This window comes from Oxyura jamaicensis, chromosome 7 (genome assembly GCF_011077185.1).
Source record: "Oxyura jamaicensis isolate SHBP4307 breed ruddy duck chromosome 7, BPBGC_Ojam_1.0, whole genome shotgun sequence".
NCBI lineage: Eukaryota > Metazoa > Chordata > Aves > Anseriformes > Anatidae > Oxyura > Oxyura jamaicensis.
Genome location: NC_048899.1, coordinates 5758352 through 5782929, shown reverse-complemented (window position 1 = coordinate 5782929; position 24578 = coordinate 5758352). Strand labels below are relative to the sequence as shown.

Here is a 24578-nt window from a genome sequence, read left to right as displayed (position 1 = left end):
CAGAACCATTTATTTCTCTAGTGTTTTAGCTAATGTTTTAATAATGCAACCAGCATTCTGACTATGCACTTAGTGGTTTTGAACTAATATGTACTGTGAAGACATTTAAGACCTTTTTTTTTACAGTATGCTAAAGCAAGAGCTCATTCCACTCTCTCTAACAGTAAATAACTCTTTCTGTACATGGATATCTCACCATATCTTAAAGTAAGCACTGTTTTTCTTCTAAATGTGATGAGAAAAACTTATATGGGAAAGCAACTTGGAAAGAAGAGTAAAATCAAACAACAGATCCCAACAGCTACCTATGCGCATAGGATAGGTATGTGTATTTTCTTGAGAAAACAAACTACAAAATCAAGTCCAGGCTTCCTTAGCAGAAATTTCAAAATATGGCTAGTTGTCTGTTGAACCCCAGATTCAACTTAGCAAGACAGTAAGGAAAAAGGAAAAGAAAAAAAAAAAAAAAAGAGAGAGAGAGAGACTGCCTTACAGTTAATAGACTAGCAGAATTCATATGCAAGTTGTTTCCTTTCGGTAGAATATAATAAATGAAATGAGTTTGCAAATGTTTCTGTGCACTGCAAACAGCTGACACAATGCTATGCACATCTATGTCAGTTGGCTCTGGTACTATCCCACGAAAAGTGACTGCATGTGAACAGGGGGGAAACGGTCTTCAGCTTGTCCAAAATGCAAAACTGTGCTTGGTAAATGCTTGGGAAAATGTGAATTGGTTTAAGCTAGGTCTGTGCCAGGTGGTATACTGAGCCTTGTAATCAAGCATGAGCCAGTGCTCTGTAACTCTCTGAGGAACACTTCGATTTATGTTTGAGGTGCAGCTAAAATACCCACAACTTCATAAAGTGCAGAATATATAGCTATCCAATTATATATGTAATACATATAAATATATACACATATATAAAATAATATTTATATAAATTATATACATATATAAAATAGCATATATATAGATATATAAAATAAATATATAAAATATAGGTGTTCAATTATATAATTTATTTTTTTTCCAGGAAAAATACCCCCCAGTCAAACAAAAGATGTAGATGTAGAGCTTAGATTTAGATGTAGATTTAGATGTAGAGCTTAGGGATATGATTTAGTGGAAGATTTGTTAGCGTTAGGTCAGAGGTTGGACTCGGTGATCTTGGAGGGCTCTTCCAACCTCGACTATTCTGTGATTCTGTGAAAAGAAGCAAGGAAACAAACAAACAAACAACAACAACAAAAGAGCTGGAATGAAAACAGTATCACATATCCAGCCAGTAATTTTTTTAAAAAAATATATTTTTTAATGATTCTTGATTTATTTATTAGTAAGTTTATGGCTGCTTGAAATCACAGGGTACTGACCTCAGATGCCGAGAGCTCATTTTCAGCCTTGTTTTTGTAGGTGCATTATAGGAGAGGACAGACAGACAACAGATCCAATAATGTGTATCAAATAGATCTGAGCTTACTGAGTGCCATTTACTCTATTTTGCTGTCACACAGCAATATTTTTTTCTCAAGTTGCTGCATAGTCTACTTCAAAATCAGAAAGTAATCGTGCATTTTTGCAATGCACAATTTTGAAGAAATCTTTCTTTTTACAGTGACAATGATGACCAGTGATTTTCTACCTATCTACAGTGGGTCATCGCTGTGTAGAAATTTCTTTCAGACTGAAAAATGACATCATAAGCCACAGCAAAAGTGTAGATACATTGCTGTCAGGTCATATTGAAAGAATGTGAAATTTTGTTCAATTATGCGATGCATAATTTCACTTTATCTTGATGTTCTAGGTGGGTGCTGTGTCATGGGAGGGAGTACACACAGTTGCCATAGGAATGGTACATACAACAAAGCTTCTAAATAGAAAGTAGTACATTTGAGTGACATGTTTTGATGCTTGTCACTTTTGAACTATTTTTTATGTACAATATTTAAAAGCTAGGTATTTGGAAATAAGCTTTATCCAGAAGAGGTAGAAAAAACCTTAACATGCATCTCAACAAAAGACAAGAAATATCTAGCCATGTGTAAGTGCACAGCTTCTTGTCAGCTTGTGCATGATGCATAGCCGAAGAGATCTGAACAGGCTTTTTTCATGCCTATTGCATTTTTACTCATCATCTGGTTTGCTCTCTCATGATTAATGTTTTCCATTCTAGCAACCTTACTTCTTTTTTGGAGGTTTAAAAAAATATTATAATAGTCGTAGCTGTTATGAATTTAATTCTGATCTGCAAGAAAATATAAGCAAACATTTTCATTTTTAACATTTTAATCAATGGCTTTCAATTACAAACAGAGAATGCACTAGCTGGAAGCATTCCTTACCAGAGGGTAGATTCTACCCCTATTAGTTATCCACATTGCGTTATTCAGATGTCCATGGTTTAAAACATCAGCTCCAGAAATGATGTGGTATTTACAAGCACATTTCAAGTACAGGGTCTTTAACTAATGAATGCTAATAGGAGCAGAGAGGTGGGTGACCACTTTTTCTTGGGTGCGTTGCCATGAAGTAGCACTGAATATATGAACAGAGTGGGTATTCGCATTTCTTTTAATATCTCCTAGTTGCACTTCATTTTGAAGATCCTTGCTTATGCTTGTCTGAATTTAGGCTTCATGTACTTCAGAGTTATATCTCTACAGTAACCTGCTGTTCATGTCTTGTTTTTTAATTTTTAGAAGTTTTGTTGCTGTTTTCTTTCCCCTCACTTACATTTCCTCTTACAATAATGTGCAATCCTTCCATGTGTGCATCCTAGTGTTGCAGCAGAGAAACCATTAGGAAAACAACAGTTGATCATGGCAGTTTATGAGGCAAAATCCCATGTCATTAAAAAATATGTAGCCAGGAGCATAACTTCAATTGAATAACTTAACTTAAATTCAGCATCATGTTGTGAATTTCATAGTACAGAGACAAAAACAATAATGGAATAAAGATAGAAACCTCACAGTTGAAATAATGCCCAGAAATCATATTCATTCTGTGCCAGAGACCCATGCATGGTTCAAGTCCAAGAAAGCTCTGTACCAAGTTAATTCAAGTAACTATGCTTTACGTAAGAACAAAGAACATTTAATGAAACATTTCCTGTGTGTCCTCATAGCTACTTCAGGTTCCACCATAATAATTCTGCTCTCTGTAAGTAGCAATTTCCTTCATAAATGGTCTCATGAACCTAGAACAGTTGCTTTTGGATTTTGGTGCAAGTCCCAGTGAATAAATCAAGTGATAGGCATCCGTAGTAAATGTCATACAGTTTACATGTCCATCATGGCTGTTAAGTAAATTACTGACACTTCTTTTTATGAAATGTGTTGACCTCTATGACAGGGTTTTATCTCCTACTTGACTGCTTTGGTCATAATGAAATATTAAATGAAATAAAATGTGTGTGTGTTTATATTTAGAAACAAAATTTTGCATTAATTTCAATCAACATCATCATCAACACCTCTACAAATTATTAAAAAATTCAGCTAAAGAAAGCATAACTGCCTCAAAAGAATATTTATATTAAATACCTATAAAACAAAATCAATTTATATGCCTGACTTATTTCCTAGTATAATAGCATTCAGAGTAGAGTAGTATTTCATTTTCCCATTATGAAAAATAACAAGCTAAACAGGATGACTGATTTCATGCAGTTATGTTTATGTCCCACCTTCTACAATATTTGAATAGAGTAAATTGCTATTAAGACTTTTTCCTCTTTGTTGGTTGAAAAGTCAGGCGCAATATAAAATATATTGCAAGGTGAGTAGTAACGCACTGCAACTCGTGCTAGTTTTAACCATTTAAATTTGTCACTGATGAAATAATTGTGATGGATTCTGGAAAGTGTTATATATATATGAATATAATGGAATATATATCTGCAATATATTGTTATATTTGGCAAGTATTTAATATATTTCTTAAAGTTAAGTACCAGCTGATGAATATTAATGAATCAGTGAGTGTTTGACAACACAAACATCCCTAAAAATGTGAGAAAAGCCAGCTATCCCTGATGTTGGCTTTATCTTTGGTATGATATGAAATCATAGCTGAATAATGCAAAGTATCATTCCTCAACAGTGCGAGATAAAACTGAAAGCCTTAGTTAGACATGCATGGGGGAGTACAAAATAAATTTTTGAAATTTGTTATCAATTTTGAAAATTGTTATCAAATTATTTTTATTTATTAAAAATATGTATTTCATTTTAAAAATATTTAAAATTATATATATATATATATTGCAGTTGCCCAGAAATTATGGGAATAAAGTCTGAACATTTTGATGGAATTTCAATGACAATTTCTCTGGGGAAAAAGCACTTGAAGCTTTGCATGCATATTAATATGCATGCATAAAATAAATTTATTTCAGACAGTAGTAGGAGAGGTTGCTCAGAGAGGGGGCGGAGCATTCATCTTTAGGGGCTTTCAGAAATCAGGTAGATATAGCCATGGCTACCCTTCCAGCTTGTATGAAAGATACTAGTGGTTTCAGTAGGGGCACTCTGCTAAAAAATTAGCCCAAACAGGTGTTGGGCTTACAGGGTGCAAGGCTTATCAGAGAGGTAAGTCCTTAGCTCCATTAGGACATGTTACAACAACCTCTCAGCAATTCAGATCCAGGTTTGGTGGCTGGCACTCAAATCCCAGGTTATTTTCCAACTTAAGAAAAGTACAGATAGTACTAAAGATAGTACAACTCTGTTTGTACTGTCCTTCACCTTTTATTACTAGTACAGCAGTCATTTGTGAAATTGTGAAGCAAAAGAATGGCAGGTGGCTATATGTAAAGGCAAGTTGCAAGACACAGAATGTGAGGTACAAACAAAGAAACCAAAATACATGTCAAAAAAGGAGGGCTAAATCATTCCTAAATGGCATAATTGCAAGCATTGTAGTGAGTATATTTGCAGATAGATTTTAATATGAAATAAGTAATAGTATTCTCAAGACATCCCCCTCTGGTGGTTTAAAGCTTCCTGTTTTACCCCTTCCCTCAGACTCACTGATGTTCCCAGCAAGGTTCTTCCTAACTCACTGAGTTTGGCATTGATACAGTTTACAGAAGGTTTTTTGAAGCCTTGGTTCTAGTCACTCTGAGATCAAGAAGAATAAACTCATGAGTCCTTGGATATTTATAACAAACCTATGTGCACTCAAGATTTCACCTAGCTGATGAAATGGAAGGTATTGATCAGAAGCTTGTAATTCATTTGTAGAAAATCAATGATCCAGACTATCTCTATGCCTGTTGCCACCGTAAAAAGCAGCAGTAGTTCAGCACCTGTATGGGACACCCATTAAAGATGGTGGTGATTCAAAGAGTCACAACCCTGGACTGAACCAGTAGGAATTTGATGAAGATACCCTCATACAGGGACTAAGCTTCTCCTTGTAATGTGCTTTAAAAGGCACTTTGCTACACTTTCAGTCTTGTTATGGGAAAAAAATAAAAAAATAAATTAAAAATGCATTTCCCACTTCATATGTAAAACTAAAAATATAGGGTTATGCTAATTGAAATCTTATTCAGAGAATTATTATTAGTCCATGTTTAATGATTACAGAAAAAGAAAAAAATACAAAGAATAAGGAAAAAATACCATTAGAGAAAATCTAAGCAATAACAATACAGCTAAAGTCACTATACATGTGCTTCGTGCTGCCATCCCCTGCCCTTTACCAGGAGCAACATGAAGTTGGTGTTGATGTTTCCTTCCTCCTTACTCTTGGCCAAGTTAGGGTCCTGTTTAGATGTGTGCTAACATGTTTTATACCTAGTTTTTTCTACACTGGTCTGCAAGTCTGTGTGGCCTTCAGATTTACTGTGTTTGGAATGTTTGATGTTGGATACTTAATAATAATAATAATGTTGGATACTTTTTATTTTTATTTTTTAAAGCCCTGGAAGAGGTTCTGTTCTGAGGGTCTCCTTAGGAGACCTTCAGTCGGACCCTGCCCAATGCCCTCAGCACTGCAGCCTGTGTCCCCGTTGCAGGCCGCTGCCGGCCGCAGAGGCCTGTGTTTCACAATGCTGCGTCATTCCTCACAGAACAGCAGCTTGTGCTACTGTCTGTGCAAAACTACAACTATCCCAAACACACAGAGGAAAAATATACAAGGTATATCCATCTGGTTGTTAAAAAAAAAAAAAATAAATAAAAATGCTTTTATAACAAAATAAAGACCCAGGAAGGCCAGGATGGGTTCAGACCAAGCACAACTGATAGGCCTCTGGCCTGAGGCCTACTGAACTCTGTAGCGGTGCAGGGTGGCCTGACTGGAAATGGCAATAAGGTATTTATTGGGATGGAATGCCACAATCTCACTGCATACATTTTAATTTCTCTTCAGTGATTTGTGTTATTTTTCCTTCTAAAGCCTACAAATTAAATGAGTTTAGTGTAATAAAGTCTTGCAGTTTTCACCATGCTTGCTGAGGTAACAGCAGGCGCCCTGCCACAGACGGTGGTTTCAGCCACTGAAAGCCTCAGGCTTGGCAGCTGATGTTGTCTCTAGTGATCAGGAATTTGACCTAGTCTTCCTTGGATTCACTGTTAGGGTAGATTTCATTTCTATTTATGCTTTTCTTATAATACACTTTACATTCCTTTTTGACAACAGACATTTTCTAATCTGTATAGATTTAATCAAGGGTTGATTTTTTTTTTTTTTTAATAAACCACAATTATTCTATTTATTCACTACAGCTAGTGAAACATTTTCACTTGATGATGGCAAGGGAGTTACTATTTTTATCTGTAATTGTAGTGTTAAATTGTATTCCATCAAATAAAATGGGTCAAAAATCTTCAAAACTCTTCAATTACTCCAGATATTTTAAGATACAGTTCAGTTAAAGTGGCAGGTCTGTTCTGGACTTTAGTTCAGCATTGAGAGCTTCTCCTGGGTGCCTAAGATTATTTTATTAATTTGCCAGCCATTATTTACGGACTGCCAGCAGCTGTAAGAACATAAAGTAGCCTTAAAATATATTCCAAATTATTTCCGTTTATAGGCAAAGTTTTCTCCCTTAGCCTGCTCTGTGGTTTTCAGTCAGATTTTCCTTTGAAAATATTTCAGTGGTGAAATAAAAGTTATTTAATGCTAGGTGTGTTTCCCATTGATAAAAAGCTTAGGCAAAGAAATTTGAATTAACCAATACATCTTAGATGAGTAATATATTCTCCTTTTTGTTTTAGATTGCACAAGCATCAGTTTTCTAGAAGAGGTAATTTTATTCAGGCTCGTCATTGTACTATAAAGCTACAATTAGACTTTTGCCTGAACTTGCAAATATTACTTTGCAATGCAAACATCTGAGACAAAGATTGCTGAACTGGCAGTATGGAACTGAATTCTTTGTAGACCTCTGCAGCAAAGGGCCCTATGGTTCCTTATCAAGGAAATGTTCAAGTTGCTAGAAAATTCATTAACTCTATCTTCCTTCCATTTCCTGCAGCAATTTCCTCTTTGTTCCTCACCTAGCAAAGTGACAGGATATCTATATGAGCATTAGAGAGCCTCTCCGATCTTTTATTTTCCAATAACCCTTTCCATAACATCACAGCTTTTGATCAAATCCACATTACTGCAAACTCGTAACTGCTTTGTGAAGGGAAAGATTCCAGTCTGCAGAAGGAGAAGAAACTGATGGTAATGCAAAATAATAAGAAATTAATTTACCTTGGCATGAACTGGCAATTTTAGGGAGGAAATAATACAGCAGATGGTAGTTTTATTCCCCAAACAAAACCTGAAATAGAAGGACTTCCACAAGGTCTTTGCCGAGCAACAAAAGCAGCAAATTTGCATTCTCACTTCATCACTACTCACATCACTGTCCGATAACCCCAGATATGGACAAAATATATTTAAACAGTTTCTGTGTGTTGTACTAGATAGAGACTTAAGAGGAGCAGGATGGGGAGGCTATTGTGTCCATTGTTCTTGACTGACATATCTTAATCTAGGCCCTACAGATCAAGTGTTGACCTACAAAGAAAAGTGTGGTGGCAAAATAAGACTGATAGATCTGATAGTGTTTCTAATACTTATTAGAATAAACGTGGCTCCAAAACTGTCAAAGAAAACAGAAAGTGAAAAAAACAGAAAGCAATTACAACGAATAGATTTAACTGTAATTTGGGATGAATGACTATGTAAGTTTAACTGGCAAAAACATTCCTTTTTTTTTAAAAAAAAAATTCTTTCTGAATTTTCTTGTGTAACTTAAGAAATAAGATTAATAAAAGGATGTGTCAGTTAATTTACATAGTCTTACTATGCTAAGTAATTATTTGTGGTGAGTAGTATTTAGATAATTCAAGACAATTAGCAGGCTACTTTTTCATTTTTAGTCCTTTTAGCAAATTTAGTATTATTTATCCCTGATGGGAGAAGGGAGAGACAAAAATAAACTCAGATTAGTAGCATTTTGAACAAAAAGAAACACATTTTTTCAAGGCCGTGTACAGAATAAATGATGCACCATTTATCAGTTAATTAGTGAGTGGCTGTGGGACACTGGCATGTTTAACACATTTCTTGCCATTGCCCCATTGTACCACTCCAAGCTGTTGATTCCCTGAGAGGAGCCAGCAGCAAGTAGCTGACATACGATAGGCACTTCTCCTGCAGTTCCTCATATCCTCTTCTAGCTCTGAAGTGTTTGTGCTCTCAGTCATTTGCTTCATCCCCCCATCCAGTCCTCCAGTTGTAGTAGCAGTTAGCTAAAACTCCACCTAGTCAGTTGTAAAAAACAACTAAAGAAACTGTAACTAATGCAATAGACTCTCAAACCAATGGGAAGAGTGTGCAATGGTAGATGGAGAGAAGCTCAGAATCCTTTATCGTGTTACTTGGATATTTCAGTTATGCACTAAATATATTTTCTCTGGCCTGAGCAGACTTAGGAAAAAATGTCCAGGTTCAAAAAGGTTCTGTGTGTACTCACCAGGGTGAATACACAGAACACGGTGTCGATGCACAATTGCACTGAAAACAAAACAAAACAACAAAAAGATAAGACAGATGTGGAAATATGTTGTATCAGAGAGAGATCTGTATGAAAACAAGATATGGCCTGTAGGCTAATAGAAATTATTATAATTAAGAGTATAGGAAATGTTTGTAAAAATAGGACAGAAAGAATCTTCTTAGAATATATTTCTAACAACAGTATTGATTAAGAATAGGAATCAATCTTTTTTTTTTTTTTTCTTTTTTTTCCTCCAATGAGCAACAATGAGAACTTGTAGAATTCTCAGAAAGCCAAACTTTTGATTTGTTTGGGGTTTTCTTTTTACCCTTGATACAAGCTTGACAGGTGAAAAGCTTCTATTTACCCAGTTGTTGGGCGTAGTCTGAAGCAAAATGGGGATTAAAACAAAAGAGGGGGAAGAATTTTATCATTTTGTTATAGAGAAGTGGGTAGATTCGGAGGATTTTGATATAGAGAAACTGGTGGGTTTGGGGGATTCTGGGATCCCTTCCATATCTAACTGTTGGAGGAGAAAAATCAAATTTGGTTGTGGTCACAGAGTATTATTATTTTTTTTCTTTTAAGTCAAGAAAAGTACAACAAAATATCCAGGGAAGTTAGGAAAACGAATGGTCTTCTCTGTAAAATAAATACACTTCTCAGAGCTACAGCATGGACCAATACTAAAAGTTCCCAAAGAAAAATAAAACCTCTCCCTCATCAGTAGCCAGAATATAACTCTAAATCTCATATGTTAGCCATTTTGCTACTACATTGCTGAAATTTTTGTCTTTTTTTTTTTTTTTTCCCCTGAAATACCTATTATCTGGCATACAGAATAGCATTATTTGCCATGTGTCTTCATGGGATATTGTATCTTATATGCTGTGCTTAGAGTGTTTCACCCTCCTGTCTTTGTGTTATTTTCATGTCAACGTTAATTACTGTGCTTGTAAATGCTTACTACAGCAAAACTATTTTTCAGTGGATTCAGGTTTAGATATGAGTTCACAAAACTTTCTCTGACTGATGCATAACCTGATTTTGATTTAAAATTTTTAAAAGAGGTAGATTTAATTTTTGTGTGTCTACACATAAGTATTTTAGTAATTACATATGTAACCAGTAAATACAGCTATGTTTTATTGTTGCTGGTTTTGGTTTTTGTTTTTCTATAAATATAACTGTACAAATGGCAAAGTGAGTACTAATGCAAAGAGAACATCATGTTCTTAAAATCAACCTGCAAAGTAAGAGGGAACAATCCTATATAAATAAGTGACCAACCACTGACCAACACCTTCTGTAACAGAGTCCCTGTGTGATAAATGCTTGCAACAAAGCTGAGCACATAAAGAATAGCTCTTCACTGGTGCATTTCTTTGAGAAATCTCTAAGTCTAATTGCAATATAAACTGTGAGTTTTCTTTGTTAGGGATTTTTTTTTTTTTTTTTTTTTTTTTTCTGGGGAGTAGACAATGGTGCTTTTGAAATCTTCAGCATGTCTCTTAGCAACTTGCCAAAATGAAGCTCTGCTGTGATTACTTATAATTCAAACATCATCTGCCAATGGTTTGGGCCAAATTCCTCCATTAAGAACAGGAGCAACCAGACTGTGCAGCATGCAGTTTCCCACTGTCCTGTCCTCTATTTGTCTCCTATTTTCTACTGTATTTTGCACCTGAGAGTGGACTTTCAAGAATAACCCCCCAGTGCCATACCACTGCAATATGAATTTCTTTCATCCCTTGGGTTCCTGAGCCAAGTGTAACACAGGAGTTGGATATCGGGGCACAGCCAACAGCAGCATCATGAGCATCATAAGAGCTCTTGCTGGTGTTTCTTACTAACCCAATTCTTCCTTCCCCCTGTCATAGTGACCTATAGAGCACCCTTGAAAGCTTTGGAAATGAGGACTTTCCTGAATAATACATGCCTGTGGGTTATTTACCTAATAATTTTTTATTACTGCTGTAAATGCAAGCTAGTCATTTGAATTTGTTCCTTTCAAAATGAACAAAATAGAATTACTGGGGTTCTTAACATGAAGCATGGTGATTTGTAGATATTTCCTAAAAAAAAATAAATATCCAGCTATCAGTTTTGTAATGGGCTGCCACATGGTTGCAATGGGAAGTATTTCAAGGTATCAGGGGAATTAATGTGTAAAATAGTTATGGCCACATTCTCATATTTTTTAGAGAGCTGAAAAGACACCGCCCATATTTTAAGTGTTTCTGGAAAAAAAAATAAAAAAAATAATAAAAAAAATGCACTGTGCTTGGAGTCTTATAAATGAGTACTTATTTGTCTTCAGCAGTTGTCCCTGTTTTGTGTTCCATTGCAAGTAAGGAGCTTAATTTGAAGATAATTCAATACAGCACTGTATCTTGGAGCTCTAGCGACAGGCGTGAAATTGTTTTATCTTTTTTGTTCTTGGTGCACAGTGCTGATTGGGTGAGCGTGTGGACCATCTGCTACTGAGGTAACTCTTGGGATACTTGTCAAATTGATTGCACTCAGAAACAACTGAGACAGAGGAAAAATAGAGTTTCTAATTACATTTTACCCGGGATCTTGTTTAACTCTAGGAAGTGGTAATTCAAAAATAAATGGCTTTGGTGGGCATCTTAGAATCTTTAATTAACAAATTACTCTATTAACACACACATTGTTTTCCAGGTGAGTGAGATCATTTGCCCCTGGGGCTTTTTTTCCATATGCCTTCTATTCCTCCAGCTAAATATGTAGCAAATTGAAGTATTCATTTTGATTATATAAAGCACATGGGTATACAATTATATGAAAAGAAAGATGACATTTGTTTTCTGTTTTCCCTGGGGCCTTTACAGTCTTGCCCTTCCCTGAAAAAAGGCTTAAGTTTATTAGAGTATTTATTTGTTATTGTTGTTGAAATTTCCCCTTTTATTTCTGTATATATGATATTTTTGAAACAAGAGCCTTTACTAGAGACAATGGGATAGTGATTATTTACAAATTGCCACTAAAATACCAAGGTTTCCTCCCAAAGGTTTTGTATACTTGCATGTATCTCTTTAGTGAGCAGTTTAGATGTTTTAGGAGTGAATTTATTTAATATTGTCAAGCGTAAACAATATATATTCTAAACTTAATAAGCATATATCAAATATTTATGTAAATATAGTTGGCTTAAAGTTTAGTTTTATTAGATGTGTATTAATTGTGCCTTATTGAATAACTAATCTGCATTTGATTTCCTTCTTTATGTATTATTTTACCAGGTTGCTTTCTGTACAAACTGTGAACCCGTTCCATAGCGTATATTTTAGTGCATGAGCTTCTGTTTCATTGCAGTCTTGATATTTATTGGAGCAGTAAATGAAATAACAGGAAAGAAAGTTAGCTTGCATAAGTAAAATGACAACATTTTCTGTGAACTCTACATAAAATTATCAGTGATTTTTTGAAGCATATTTAAATGGTGTAACATGCAGAGAAATTTATTTGAAAAAAAAAAAGTTCAGAAGATGAATTTGAAATAAGATTAGGAATACATAAAATAGATCTGAGGCAGCTTCTATGTCTTTTGCTCTGTCTTTTATAAAGTTTTGAATCTAACCCCTGTTGTGTTGATGCTCTTCTTACCCCATATCATCACTCTGGGGGAATTATTTCCTTACAAGACAAGAGCTTATGATTTTATCTACCCCTGACCTCTCTCCCACCACTTGTTTCAGGTGTCTGTTCTGGTATTTCCTTCTAGTCATCTTGCAGAAATTCAACCCAGGGAGGTTCGCTTCTGGTTCCCCACCTCTGGCATCCATTGATGAGGAAGATGTGTTTTGTCTGGATTCATTGTAACAGCAGATGGTTCCTACTGTAGCTTATTTATTGTTCGTAAATAAAAATGACTGCATAAGTCACTGTTTAGGTGAAAACATTGAAACTTTTGTGTTAGTTCAGATACAGGATTTTTAAGTCTCTAGCCTATTAATACACACTGGAAAGGATAATTTATCTTTCCAATCTCATGTAGGAATGTGTCATCACTGGAGAAGACTAAGGTAGAAGAAACTGCAACCAAGCAAACATCATGAAGTCAAACGTGAGATTCTGCAAAGTCAAGACTGGAATTATTTTTCAGAATCTAAACTTTCCATGATGTTCCAGGTAAAGCATATACAGTGTTTTTTCACTCCTCTAAGAGGAGAACATGCATTTGTATGCATATGCATGTTCAGCATCTTTTGTGTTTATTCATTTCTGTATAAAATCTGCTTCCAACATCAACAGCCAGAGCAAGCGTTATATAAAGTACCTCACTGTAAGATGCGTGACAACACCTGCCTCCCTGTTATTTTGCTCTCCGATGGTCATGATGAGTGCTATCTTCCATATTATTAAATGATAACATGAGCATATGCTGGCATGTCATTGTAGCAAACAATGACTTGTAGCTCCCTTGAAAATTCACGTGCTTTTTATTGCTGCTTGAGAAAATAGCACACATCACCACTGCAGTTCTGGTCATTTTACTGATTGCTAAAGGATTTCCCCTCTATTACCTCTGCATTTTCTGTGTTGTCAGGTGTGAAATGAACAGAATCATAAAGTCAGGCTGGTTTGGCGAATAAAAACAGCAGAACGGCCTGTGCTGATGAAATAAGCAGCATACTGAAAGTGGAAAAATGGTAGGAGCTATTGGCAATTCAACATGTGTGATATGTAGTGTAAAAGATATATTTACAAATTACTGTAATTAAATGCACTTACAATTTATATTCAGTAACATGTATGCTTGTAATATGCATGACTCAGGAAAATATTTCATCTTGTCCTTAAATTTAAGTATCTGCTAAAGCCTTCCTGACAGCAGCAGGACAGAGACACTTGCTTGAAAGCAAACAGTATTGATTTAAATATCAGTAATTCCCTAAATATGGCTGGGCTATCAGGAACTGTCATATTTGCTAGTTGCAATAAGTGTTTCAGCAGTTAAAAGATCAAATTCTTGGTTCAATTCCCAGTAACGCCAGTAAGATCTCTTTGAGCGTTGCCATTGAGTTGAATTGCAGTTGACTTGGATGAGATGCGGTCCTGGGAATGGGTTTTCAAACTGAATTCCAGATTGAATGAATTTTGAGTGCTATTAATGAGAACAGAGTATAGAGAATACGGTCAGGTAGATCATGTTGGAATTGTGATCAAATGAAGCAGCAGTAACCTGAGACAACATGGAGAATAGTGCAGATTTAGTCTCAGAGGGGAGATTTTTGGGACAGCTGTGCACCTGGGCTAATTCCCTCAGGGCACAATCAGAGCTCTTTCAGACACAGGTTGGCTGTATCTGAGGTTGAAAGGTTAAAAACAGCTTTTCAAACATAGCCAAAAGCTGGGAGAGGAACAGGAGGAGCCAATTGTGCCTTAACAAGACCCTGAGCAGCTTCACCTGGACCTGGGTGGACCAGCCTCATCCCCTGCCCGGGTGGGGTCTATATAAATTCAGCCCGGGGGAAGCTCTTGCTTTTTCCTGGGAGCAATGTGATGGATGGGTTCTTCTTCCTTGAGGTTTGAGCTCTGTAAATGGTCTAGGTGAGAAAGTGGTGAGTAGTGTGCTCTGCAGCCTCTGTGTGTTCTTGCCACCTAATCTATGAATAAGATAGCCCTTCTTTCAGACAACATGCAAACATTTAAAATACATTATGGGCATCTAGAGTAAAATAGAAGATTACAATCTTCTTGTAAAGTTCGGCTTGTTTTTTAAATCTAAAGTGTTAACAAAATAGCATGCTCTGTGCTTAAAAAAAAAAAAAAAAAACACAAGCTGTGAAAAACTGCTTGTGAAAGACTTAGCTATAGTCTAAGTTAGATTTGAAAAGTTTAAGTAGAAAAAAAAATGGCCTAAGAGTCAGAGCTCTCTGAAAGCACTAGATATATAACCACCACTAGAGAACTGCAGGTAGCATCTCAGCCGGTGTTTGCTCAAGGCTGGAGCAGACAGGTATAGGGCTAGGTAAGCACTTGTTATGACTCAGAACAGTCATTCCTCTGTTTTGGGTTATGGAATAAAATCAAATAGACAAGAAGGGAGAGGGAGAAAGAACTGAGAAAAACTAGTGATTACTACAATCAACGCATCTGAAATAGATTAGCATGTCTAGAGTGAATTAATTATGTTCTTGTGTATTGTTCCTTGCACAAATGTGAGCAGAATTTTCTGGACTCGCTATCTCTTAAGTGGCAAGCTAGAGGTGATATCTTTTTCTATTTGAGTCTTTTCCCCCCCTCTCAGGAGGGTAAAAAATAAGTTGATCAGCTGCACCTGGGACATCTTTCTGAGCCTTGTCTAGACAGGGCTGTTTGCTCTTTTTGGGAATGCCAGCTTCTCGTTCTGTGCATACAGCTCTTAATGCAACAGAAACCTGCACTTGATACACAAACAATACAATGAACTAACATTTAATTATAATCTATTATGATTTATAGCCTCTGAGAAAAAGAATGAATGCCAGAAGCTAATCAGCAAGTCAGACAAGGAAGAAGTCACAGGGAGAATATATATCAAATAAAAAACAAATTAACAGGCTCTTTTGAGGCTGTGGTCTAGTTTAACATTGAGTTTGATAGCCTCTGTTGTTCTGTTGGCTTTCTGTTTGAGCATAGGCAGTCTTTTGCTGAGAATAAATATGGTTTCCTGTCTTTGCTACCATCTTGTCAGGTATTCTTCTCCTGGCTGTGAACACCAGCAGGTGCAATCAAGTATAAAGCAGCATTTGGCACCTGTGTGCTGGTGGCCTCACAGAGGAGGGACTTGGTACACAAACTGCACATCCAAACTCATGTTGTTTGGCACCAAGTGAAACTGGCATGGCCATGGGCACTGTGCGACTGCAACAAATGGGGCTGACTGAAGGGTGTGTCGGGGGGGGTCCCTTGTCCAGCCACCAAGGGCGTGTGTCTGAGGGCAGGGTTTCCAGCCAGTGCTGGAGTGGCTCTGTCCTGAGCTCCCAGGGCTAATTTGAAAGGCTCCCTAATAGTATTTGGGGTGTTGGTCATAGTTTCAGTGGGCGTAGTTTTAAATAGTTATGTTGTTACCAACAAAATTATTTCAGCCTAGATAGTATGGTTATGCAGGAGGGTCTGGGCTTAGAAATGCAAAATACAGATTAACAGAAGTATAACCTTCATATGTGCAAGAAACCGTACCTAATATGATTTTTAAAATTGTTTTGAAGCCTACTCTCTAGCATAAGGAAATATTACCTAAAAAGCATGAAGAGATGTGTTGTTTTTTTTAAAATGTTTTTTCACTGTTGTAAACAGGTTTTCTGTTTGCTCTGCTACTGAGTAGCTTCCACCTATCTCAAACAGGTGTTAAAAATTGCCAGCTAAATGCAAAAGGGTGTGTTGCTCTAGCCATTGCAAAATGCTTGCAGATATGCATATGCCCAAACTGAATGTGTGGCCCTGTTGGAAAAGTCAAAGTTCAAAATCAAAAAAACTTGCAATCCACAGCTAGCTATTCTTATACAGCAGTCAAAACAATTATGCAGTGTTTTAAAGGAGAACACAAAAGCAAAGCGTTTTGTGAAGCCAGTTACCAAGTCCCTGCTCCAGCAGGACTCCAGAATGTTGTCCCCTTTCATCACTAGATAAAAGCCCTGAGCTCCTGTGATGAGTCATATGTTGCCTATTTAAAAGTGGTGACTGCTCTTTAAAAAGCCATTGTTCCACAGTTCCAGCATCTGCCCTGGTGGGGGTGTGGAGGCCATGAGACATCCCTTCTACTGTAAGACCAGAATAAAAAATAGCACTGACTTTCTTGGGTGCATACTGCTTTACAAAAAGCGTGATTATTTCTGTTACATATTTTGGACACAGCTGTGATTTTGTTTACTTAAAATGCTCTAAGCATCAGCTTATCTTTATGTTGAGACGGGAATGATGGGAAAAAGTCCAACTAAAAGCATGTTAAAATGAATAAGGTACAGGCTAACTCATGGTATTCCTTGGTCTGTCTGCAGTTGTGGCACAGGGTGGTGTATTTTCTCACAGGAACAGGAATTTAATGGCATTGGTAGCTCTGTGGCCATATTATTTACTCTTCTAGTGTTCTGCCACTTCAGAAAATTTAGTTTTTCATCTCCTCATTCAAGTACTGTAAGAAGCAGGATTTTTTGGTTTGTTTTACTCCTGCATTATTTTCCTGAAAGCTGGAAATAGGCATACACAAGGCCTGGTAGATAACGTTTCTTGATCTGTTCAGATTTTCTTAAATCAGCTTACCAATGCAAATGTGTTATTTGGGATAATGATAAGAGCTTATATATGATTTTTTTAGTTTCATGTATGTGTGTGTGTATATATATATATATATATAAAGGGAAAGCTGAGACTGGCTAGGGTAAAAATTAGTGACAGCTTTTTTTTAAAAAAAGTACTTTTTAATAATATTTGAATTTAATTGTATTGCAAAGCAACATTATTTTTTGTAACTGGAGAGCATCAATGTGTTGTACAAGTCTTGCAGATTGAATGGATAATTAATGCCCATTCAGAGAAATACCTTGATAATACGCTCAACTTTCAGAGTGAGAAGTAGTATGTTATTTTAGGAAGTAATTTTTTTTTTTTGGTCCTTTATACTGGTGCTGCATATTAAGAATTTTTTTTTCCTCTACTATTCCATTACCCGATTGAAATGCCACCAGTATTAATAGGATAGCAGAGTAAATGTCACAAGCTGAAGGGACCACAGGAATGTGTATTTGCCACATGTAGAAGCAGTACTTTATTACAGCGCAGTGTGGAATTTATGAGCATTGCTATAATATTCTAGATACGCCTTTCTGATGATATCTGACATATAGCAGTGCTAAAAGTCAGGCTGCTGCGAAATCCATTAGCTTTTGCTCTCTGCACCTCTCCTAGATGCTGTGGAGCTCTATCCAGTGCCAGTAATGTACTATCAAGTAGAGCAGGTAAAACTAGCCCCTGAATGTTATTTATTGGCCTGTAAATATAGATTACATACACACTTTATTACCTGCTAATTTACCACCTGCTGGCTGAAGGATAGGGGAAGTCTACTATTTGTTTTGTAGGAATTCATTATGCCATTAACCTTTCACTCCTATGGGCCACGAGGAAGTATTTCTTCAGTTAAATCACTACTAATATTGCTCTACAAATGAAAACAATGATTTATTGCACCTCACAATGTCTCATAAACATAAATTATATTTTAATGCTCTGTACATTGCAGATGATTGTATGTATGACTACTTATTCTTTTCAAAGACTGCTTTAGTCCCCTCTGAAACATGTTAAGTACAGTAGAAACATTTTGATAACATTTTCATATTTTGCATTGGAAAACCAGGGGCATTGTTGAGGATCTTGTTTTATGTATTCCAATTATGTTTTAAGGAGTGAGAACAAAAAAAAAAGCGAAAAATGGAAAACGCAGTCATGCATTTTCAAAAAATGGAAAAAATGCAGTCATGTTACGCTCACAGCTGAAATGGCAGTTAAATGTTGTAATAAGTCCTTAAAGGAATGCTGGTGTAACCTCAAAAGCAATCTGCAGTTGTTTTTGTTTTGTTATGTTTTTTTAAAAGCCAGCTTGTTTTGGACAGGTATTCTAGAAGCCAGGCTGAACTGCTGGTGGATTTGATGTAAGACAGGCTGGGTCTGTGCCACATGCTGTGCCCGCCCTGAGGAAGGAGGTGATGCCCTTCACGGGTTATCACTGATGCAAACAGTCAAGCTCATGTTGATGTTCCAGCCAAGCCAGGTCTAGGAGTATTTTAATAACTGCTACATTTTTGAACAGAGGTAGCCATGCTTGATTTAGGTTTATTGAGGCACTTCATCACTGGGTTTCCTAGCTTCTGTAATTCACCACTGCTGTTTGACATACACATTAGAAAAGGAAATGCTTTTTTGGGGGGAAATAAAGACCTTGTTTGGAGTCTGTCACAAACAGAGGAGCTGTATGAATTTACACAGAAGGTCTGATCTCATAACACTATAAATTGCTCGAGTCTCCTTTTTTTTCTCATCTTTGTGTCATCTTAGCTTCCCTCTCTATTTTTAAAGGCTAGTTTTCTCCTATTTTGGAGAAGGTTGACTCTGAAAATCTTTCCAGTGTTTCCATAAGCATTTCATGAAAGGGTACATCCGCAGTGAGTGCGGTGTTGGTGTTCTATCCCTTCCACTTTTTCTGGACTTTCCTGAAAATCTCTCATATCCATTTCAAGTGTTGCCAATTAAAAAATATATTTAAAAAATATTTAATCCTTTGCGGTATGTGACATTCACTTTGATACCAGTGACATTCAGAGAGCCTGCTGATTTTTAAACTAGTGATTAAGAACTGTCTGAAATAGTTTCACATATGGTTTGTAAATCCTCAGTCAGAGCTTTTACTTCACTGCTGCTGTGAAACATTTCTCCTTGGCTTTGCAGATGTTTAAACAATTCCTTTGCAGGAACTCTCGGTCTTGAAAATTAAATAATCTTTCCTCTTGTGAAAATTTATTTCCTACAAATAAGGGAACATCTAGTCAATGACTATAACACAGCACACTTTTACGCTAAATAGAGGTCAGCCTAGGATGTGACAAGATAAAGTAAGTAATAATTGTGTGGTTTCTCCTCTAACACCTTTTTTTTTTTCTTTGTCCAGATGTTAGTCCCATGCCATTAAGTTGCTTCTTAGCAAAGCCATTCAATTGCATCTTTCTTGTGCCCCTCAGTTTAGAACTAGTTCAGAGTCTGAAATAAACACTGTTTTCCCTTTGATGGCATTTCCAACCTTCTTAAAGAAACATATTGATTTGCTGCTCCTGTGATCGGCTGGCTTAAAGCTAAGGCATGGACATCTTCCTTTTAATAGCAGGTTAAAAGAAGAAGAATGAAACTTAACTAGATTTCACATAGGTAGCTTACAAAGTGGAGTGAACAAAAGAAACACAGTCTTATGTGGTGAAGGAATCATGCCAGAAATTTTCTGCACACAAAAAAAGATACAGTTCCATAGTTTCTTGTACTTAAAGCACTAAAAGCAAAGTTGTAAATTATCAGAATGTTAACATTTATTTACTCAATTTTAATTGACCACGGAAAGCTGAAATTCATGGGACAGCCATGGCCCTGTTTAATAAATGCAGTATATCTGTGAGGAATACTGAAAATAAAGACATTTATTCTAGGCTCTACGCAGAAATTCTATGCCTTATTTTCATCATCTACAATTAGTACAGTTGGTTTATATCCTTATGACTTTTTATCTGTGGGAGGAGGGGAGACACCCAACAAAACAAGGGGAGTATTCTTTGATTCCGGGGTCTGAATTGGCCACTACCATGTTCTTAATGAGTAAGTTAAGCTCTGTTAAGTTCCTTCATTTTTATTTATTTTTTACCTGCAGAGTTAGATTTATTAATAAGAGGGAGGAGAAAACTACAAGCCCTTCATGTAGATGTCTTCACAAGCAGCAGCAATCACAATTACCTATAAAAGCCATTGACCAGAAGGCAGGCATAATTTGCTAGAAGGTTACTGTTTCCCTGAGTTGCTGCCTTCTAAATGATTTTTTTTTTTTCTTAGAGTATTTTGCAAAGTCAGCTCAGTTCTCACTTGAAACAGTTGACAATGGCATGTGAAGGCAAGGTACAGGCCAATTAATCTTACGGAGACAGACATAGGTAGGAGAAGTGATTAACCAGCTCTATATATATGAGACGCTTTTTAATCTGTATGGCTTGTTCCAAATCTTGGCCAGCAGTGAAAGTGTTGGTTTGTAGGTTGGGTCAGATGTTGGCTTAAAAATGTTGAAATAATTACCCGTTCACTTCTTGCTAATGGGACTGAATGCTATGTTCAAAAATTACTTCCAAAGAGCCCACAGGATGAGTCTATTGTGCAGCTGAATGACTATGATCAGAGGCTTCCTCTAAGTGTGCTCCTAGATCATTTGATGGTGAATAATCCAGCATAATCACATACTTGAGAGGAAGTAAATGACTTAGAGTCTGTTTAGTGTGAGTCTAATCAACTTCTGTTCATTTTCAAGCTTAATATTGTTAAAATGGCACTCAACCATCATGATCCAGGTATTAATAAAATTACTGTTTTCACATCTCTGTTGGAAAAATAATGATGGTCAATGTCACAACTGTGGTAGTTCCCATCAGTTCCTGACCAATACATATGACTGAGTCAGGGTTGCAGTTCAGTCATTGAAAGATTTCATTCTTTTGGTTGCCTGGTTTTCAAAGATTTTTTTTTTTTGCGCTCACCCTGTTTGTTCTTGCTCTTTGTGGCTCGCTTGTCTAGTGCTTCCTAATAATGTCCACACTTATTGGCGTGTTTCAGCTGTACCTGACAACTGTTGAATTGCTGTCCTATAGCTATGAATGGTTTTCATTAGAATTGTTCATTTTGTGTGTGCATTAATATGCTTTTTGTGGATGGTGCAAACATTACTTACTCTGCCTGACAGCAGTTTGCTGATCCTTAAGCACCCCTGTGGCTCTGGACAAGCCATACTGTGAGCTGTCCTGCAAGTGATGGACCAGGTAAGGGTGCCCAGAGAAAGCTGAGGTCCTGCTGATGTTCCTGTTAGGAACGAGAGGGAACTGGATGCTTGGTTGTTCATCACGGTAAGGTGCAGGAGGAACTGGGTAAGGGTAAGGTAGGAGGCATGAGGCAGAGAAGCTCAGTGGGCTGATTGTTACAGACAGGGTAGAAGCTGAATGTCACAGATACATAGAAAATCAGGGTTTGTTAGCTTTGCTCCTTGCAGAAAAACATGTCATTAATTGCCTTTAGTCTCCTGAGGAACCACTAGCCTTGCTTGAAACTTCTCTGCTTTTTATTGTCTGATTGATGAGGCACACTGAACAGAAGAATGTCTTTGATGCTGGTAGATCAAAATCTGAGATGAGGACACCAGAATCAGCAGAGCCAGCTTTTAAGGAAAAAGAAATTCCTTTCTGAAATAAAGGAACAAGTGTTGCCAGAGACTAGAAATATGAAGTCTGTGCTTTTTAACAGTCAGAACTCTCTGGGGCACAGCCAGTAGCCTGGAAGACAAAGGAGAAGTTACTTGAGAATTTCTACTGAAGGAGGAGAAGAAAGCTGAATGGCTGTATATAGGAGTGAGAAGGCAGTCTGACATGATGTCTGGCTAATGCCAATTCCCACGCTTACAGGTGTGAAATATAAGAAGCAGTGCTAGGGAAGTGTGAAATACACTCTTCAGTGCTAGGGAAGATGGCCTGGGACTTTTTCTTCCTTTCTTCTTCCTGAAGCTGAATCTGCATGCATTTTGAATCTATGTATTTAATTTGAGGCTTTCTGCCCTGTCTGTTTGGGTTACAGTTTTGACACTGTGAATTCTGTACAGATAAAGTCTGCATCGAGGGGTTGTTTCACTTCTTTAACAGTGACGATCTGGGAGGGGGTAGAAAAAAAAAATCTGCACTGTGTTTGGAAGAGTAGTTCCCAGTTCTGGTTCCCTTCTCCCCAGCCCTCCCAGCCTTCTTCAACTCCCACTTCAGCACTCTTTACCTGTTTCCTTCCCTATAGTCACCTGATACAGGACTTTTTTTATTATTATTATAATTTGTAAAAGTAGCCAGTTTGCAAATGTGTCTGTTGAACGTGTATGACATAAATGATTACGTTGTGCTGATTAGAAGAGAAATGCATTTTTATACAGAAACCACTTCCTGTGCCTCTCTGAAGTGTAACACAACGCGTAACTCTGCAATGTCTTCTGTGCCATCTGTGATGAAATCTTAAACTGGATGATTTCTGAGTTTATGCTGCAAGCCTTGTTGCACAGTTACCAAGATCCCAGGCAAACTTCACAGTAGTAACTGCACTGTTTGTTTCTCGTACTGATTCCCAAGGGGCAGTTTGAGCAAAACCAATAAAACATGGGCAAAATTTGGTTTCAATTACAAAACCTTTTACAAAATTCATGACACTGGAAGATGTTTTTGAAGGAATGGACAAGCCTGGATATAAAGCATAAGCTACACCTGTGGAGCAATGTGTGACTGATTAAGCTGTGGAGTGATGTGACTGGGGAGTTTTTGTGAGCTGCCTGATAAAACGTATTGCCAGTGAAGTTTTATCTACGTTCAATATTCTTGTTACCTTTTTAAAAATAATATAGTTGATAATAGTATTTAAATTTTAGTTGGTACATGATAATTGTGACATAGGAGAGGTCCCAGTTAAATGGTAGAGTAATAGTTTAGAAGCAAAAGAAATTGTGGAAGATTAGTTACCAGAATTCTTGTTTTGCAGAAGACTTGGAAATGCATTAAAATAGACAAATGCATTAACAAACTTAAAATAAGCTTTTTATTACTTAATATTTTTTCATTGAAATTCAAAGCTTTGGCACTCTAAGTAAAGCTGGAAGTGGAAATCTCAGCAGCACTGCATTAATTTTTCAAGCCTTAATGTGCCAGACAGGGAATAAGTTACTACATCTGTTGCCCTCTGGGAGGAAGAATGAAAAGCACAAAAATGATTCTCCACTGTTAGGATGGAATAACTGAATAATAGCTGATATAAGCAGCGGCGTTGCAGAAGAAAAGCTTACAGCAGCTTTTGTGTCATCATTAGGGGTGAACATTTCTCTGTATAACTAGTGTAGCAAGATTAGGAAACATGGCAGGGCTTATTTGTTCTTCTCAAGGGGCCCTTTACAATTATGGGAGAATTTCAAATGAGTACCTCATGCGCAGCTGCAGATGATCTATGTGAGAGAGGCTCCTTTTTTCAAGTTAAATTTACAGCCAATACATGCTGCTTCCAGAATCCACAGGAGAAAATATAATTGTCCCCTGCAAGCTTATGAGAGCAATACAGCACTTCAAACTGTGGTGCCTCCAGGCAGGTTAGCGTGTTGTCTGTCGCTGTGAGGAGGAAGCCTGGCACTTGGGTGGGCTCCTGAAGGAGAGGGAATGAGTCCATGGAGTCCTTGTCCCTAAACATCTGCTGGGTCTTGAGTGACTTGTTTCCCAGGGGAGAGCCCAGAAGGCCTCTTATTATTGATTATCTTGACAATACACTTAAAAGCTCTGTAAGTGATAACCTGGCAAGTAAACAGAATAACTTTTTCCACTTAAAAATGATCCTTTGGGAATTATTTAGGTGTTCATGAACTCTCGTGGGGGTAGAGGAAGATACCAAAGAGCCATCTCCCTGCTTCAATGGTGCTATTATGTGTCACGAAGCATCTCAGCCATTGGGTGTCTTCAAGTGGTATGAAAGACTTCACTGATGTGAAATTGAGCCAAGGATGAAGAGCTACGTGGTATCTTCCTAGGAGCCCAGCTACTTTTATATGACATTAAAGCTGTTGCTGCTTCTTTTAGACAATTGTGTTGAAAATATATTCAGAGCGTAAAAGAGGAAAACCATTGTGGAGCCTCTTGGCTTCTACTGGTTATTTATTTCAGTGACTTTAGAAGGCTCTGCCTCTTCCTGGCTCCTAATTTGAACATCGTATATTATCATGGCATGTGAAGGAAGGAAGCCAGCACGGATAAA

At 37.0% G+C, this 24578-nt stretch overlaps 1 long non-coding RNA gene across 2 annotated transcripts in view; it reads left to right on the top strand.

Moving 5' to 3' along the window:
- The first annotated feature begins 14545 nt into the window (after window positions 1-14545).
- Window positions 14546-24578, top strand: part of LOC118170144 — a 63047-nt gene continuing 53014 nt past the window's right edge. For both annotated transcript variants that reach the window (XR_004752520.1, XR_004752521.1), the window contains exon 1: window positions 14546-14602. This is a non-coding gene — a long non-coding RNA (uncharacterized LOC118170144). The remainder of the gene's footprint in view (window positions 14603-24578) is intronic.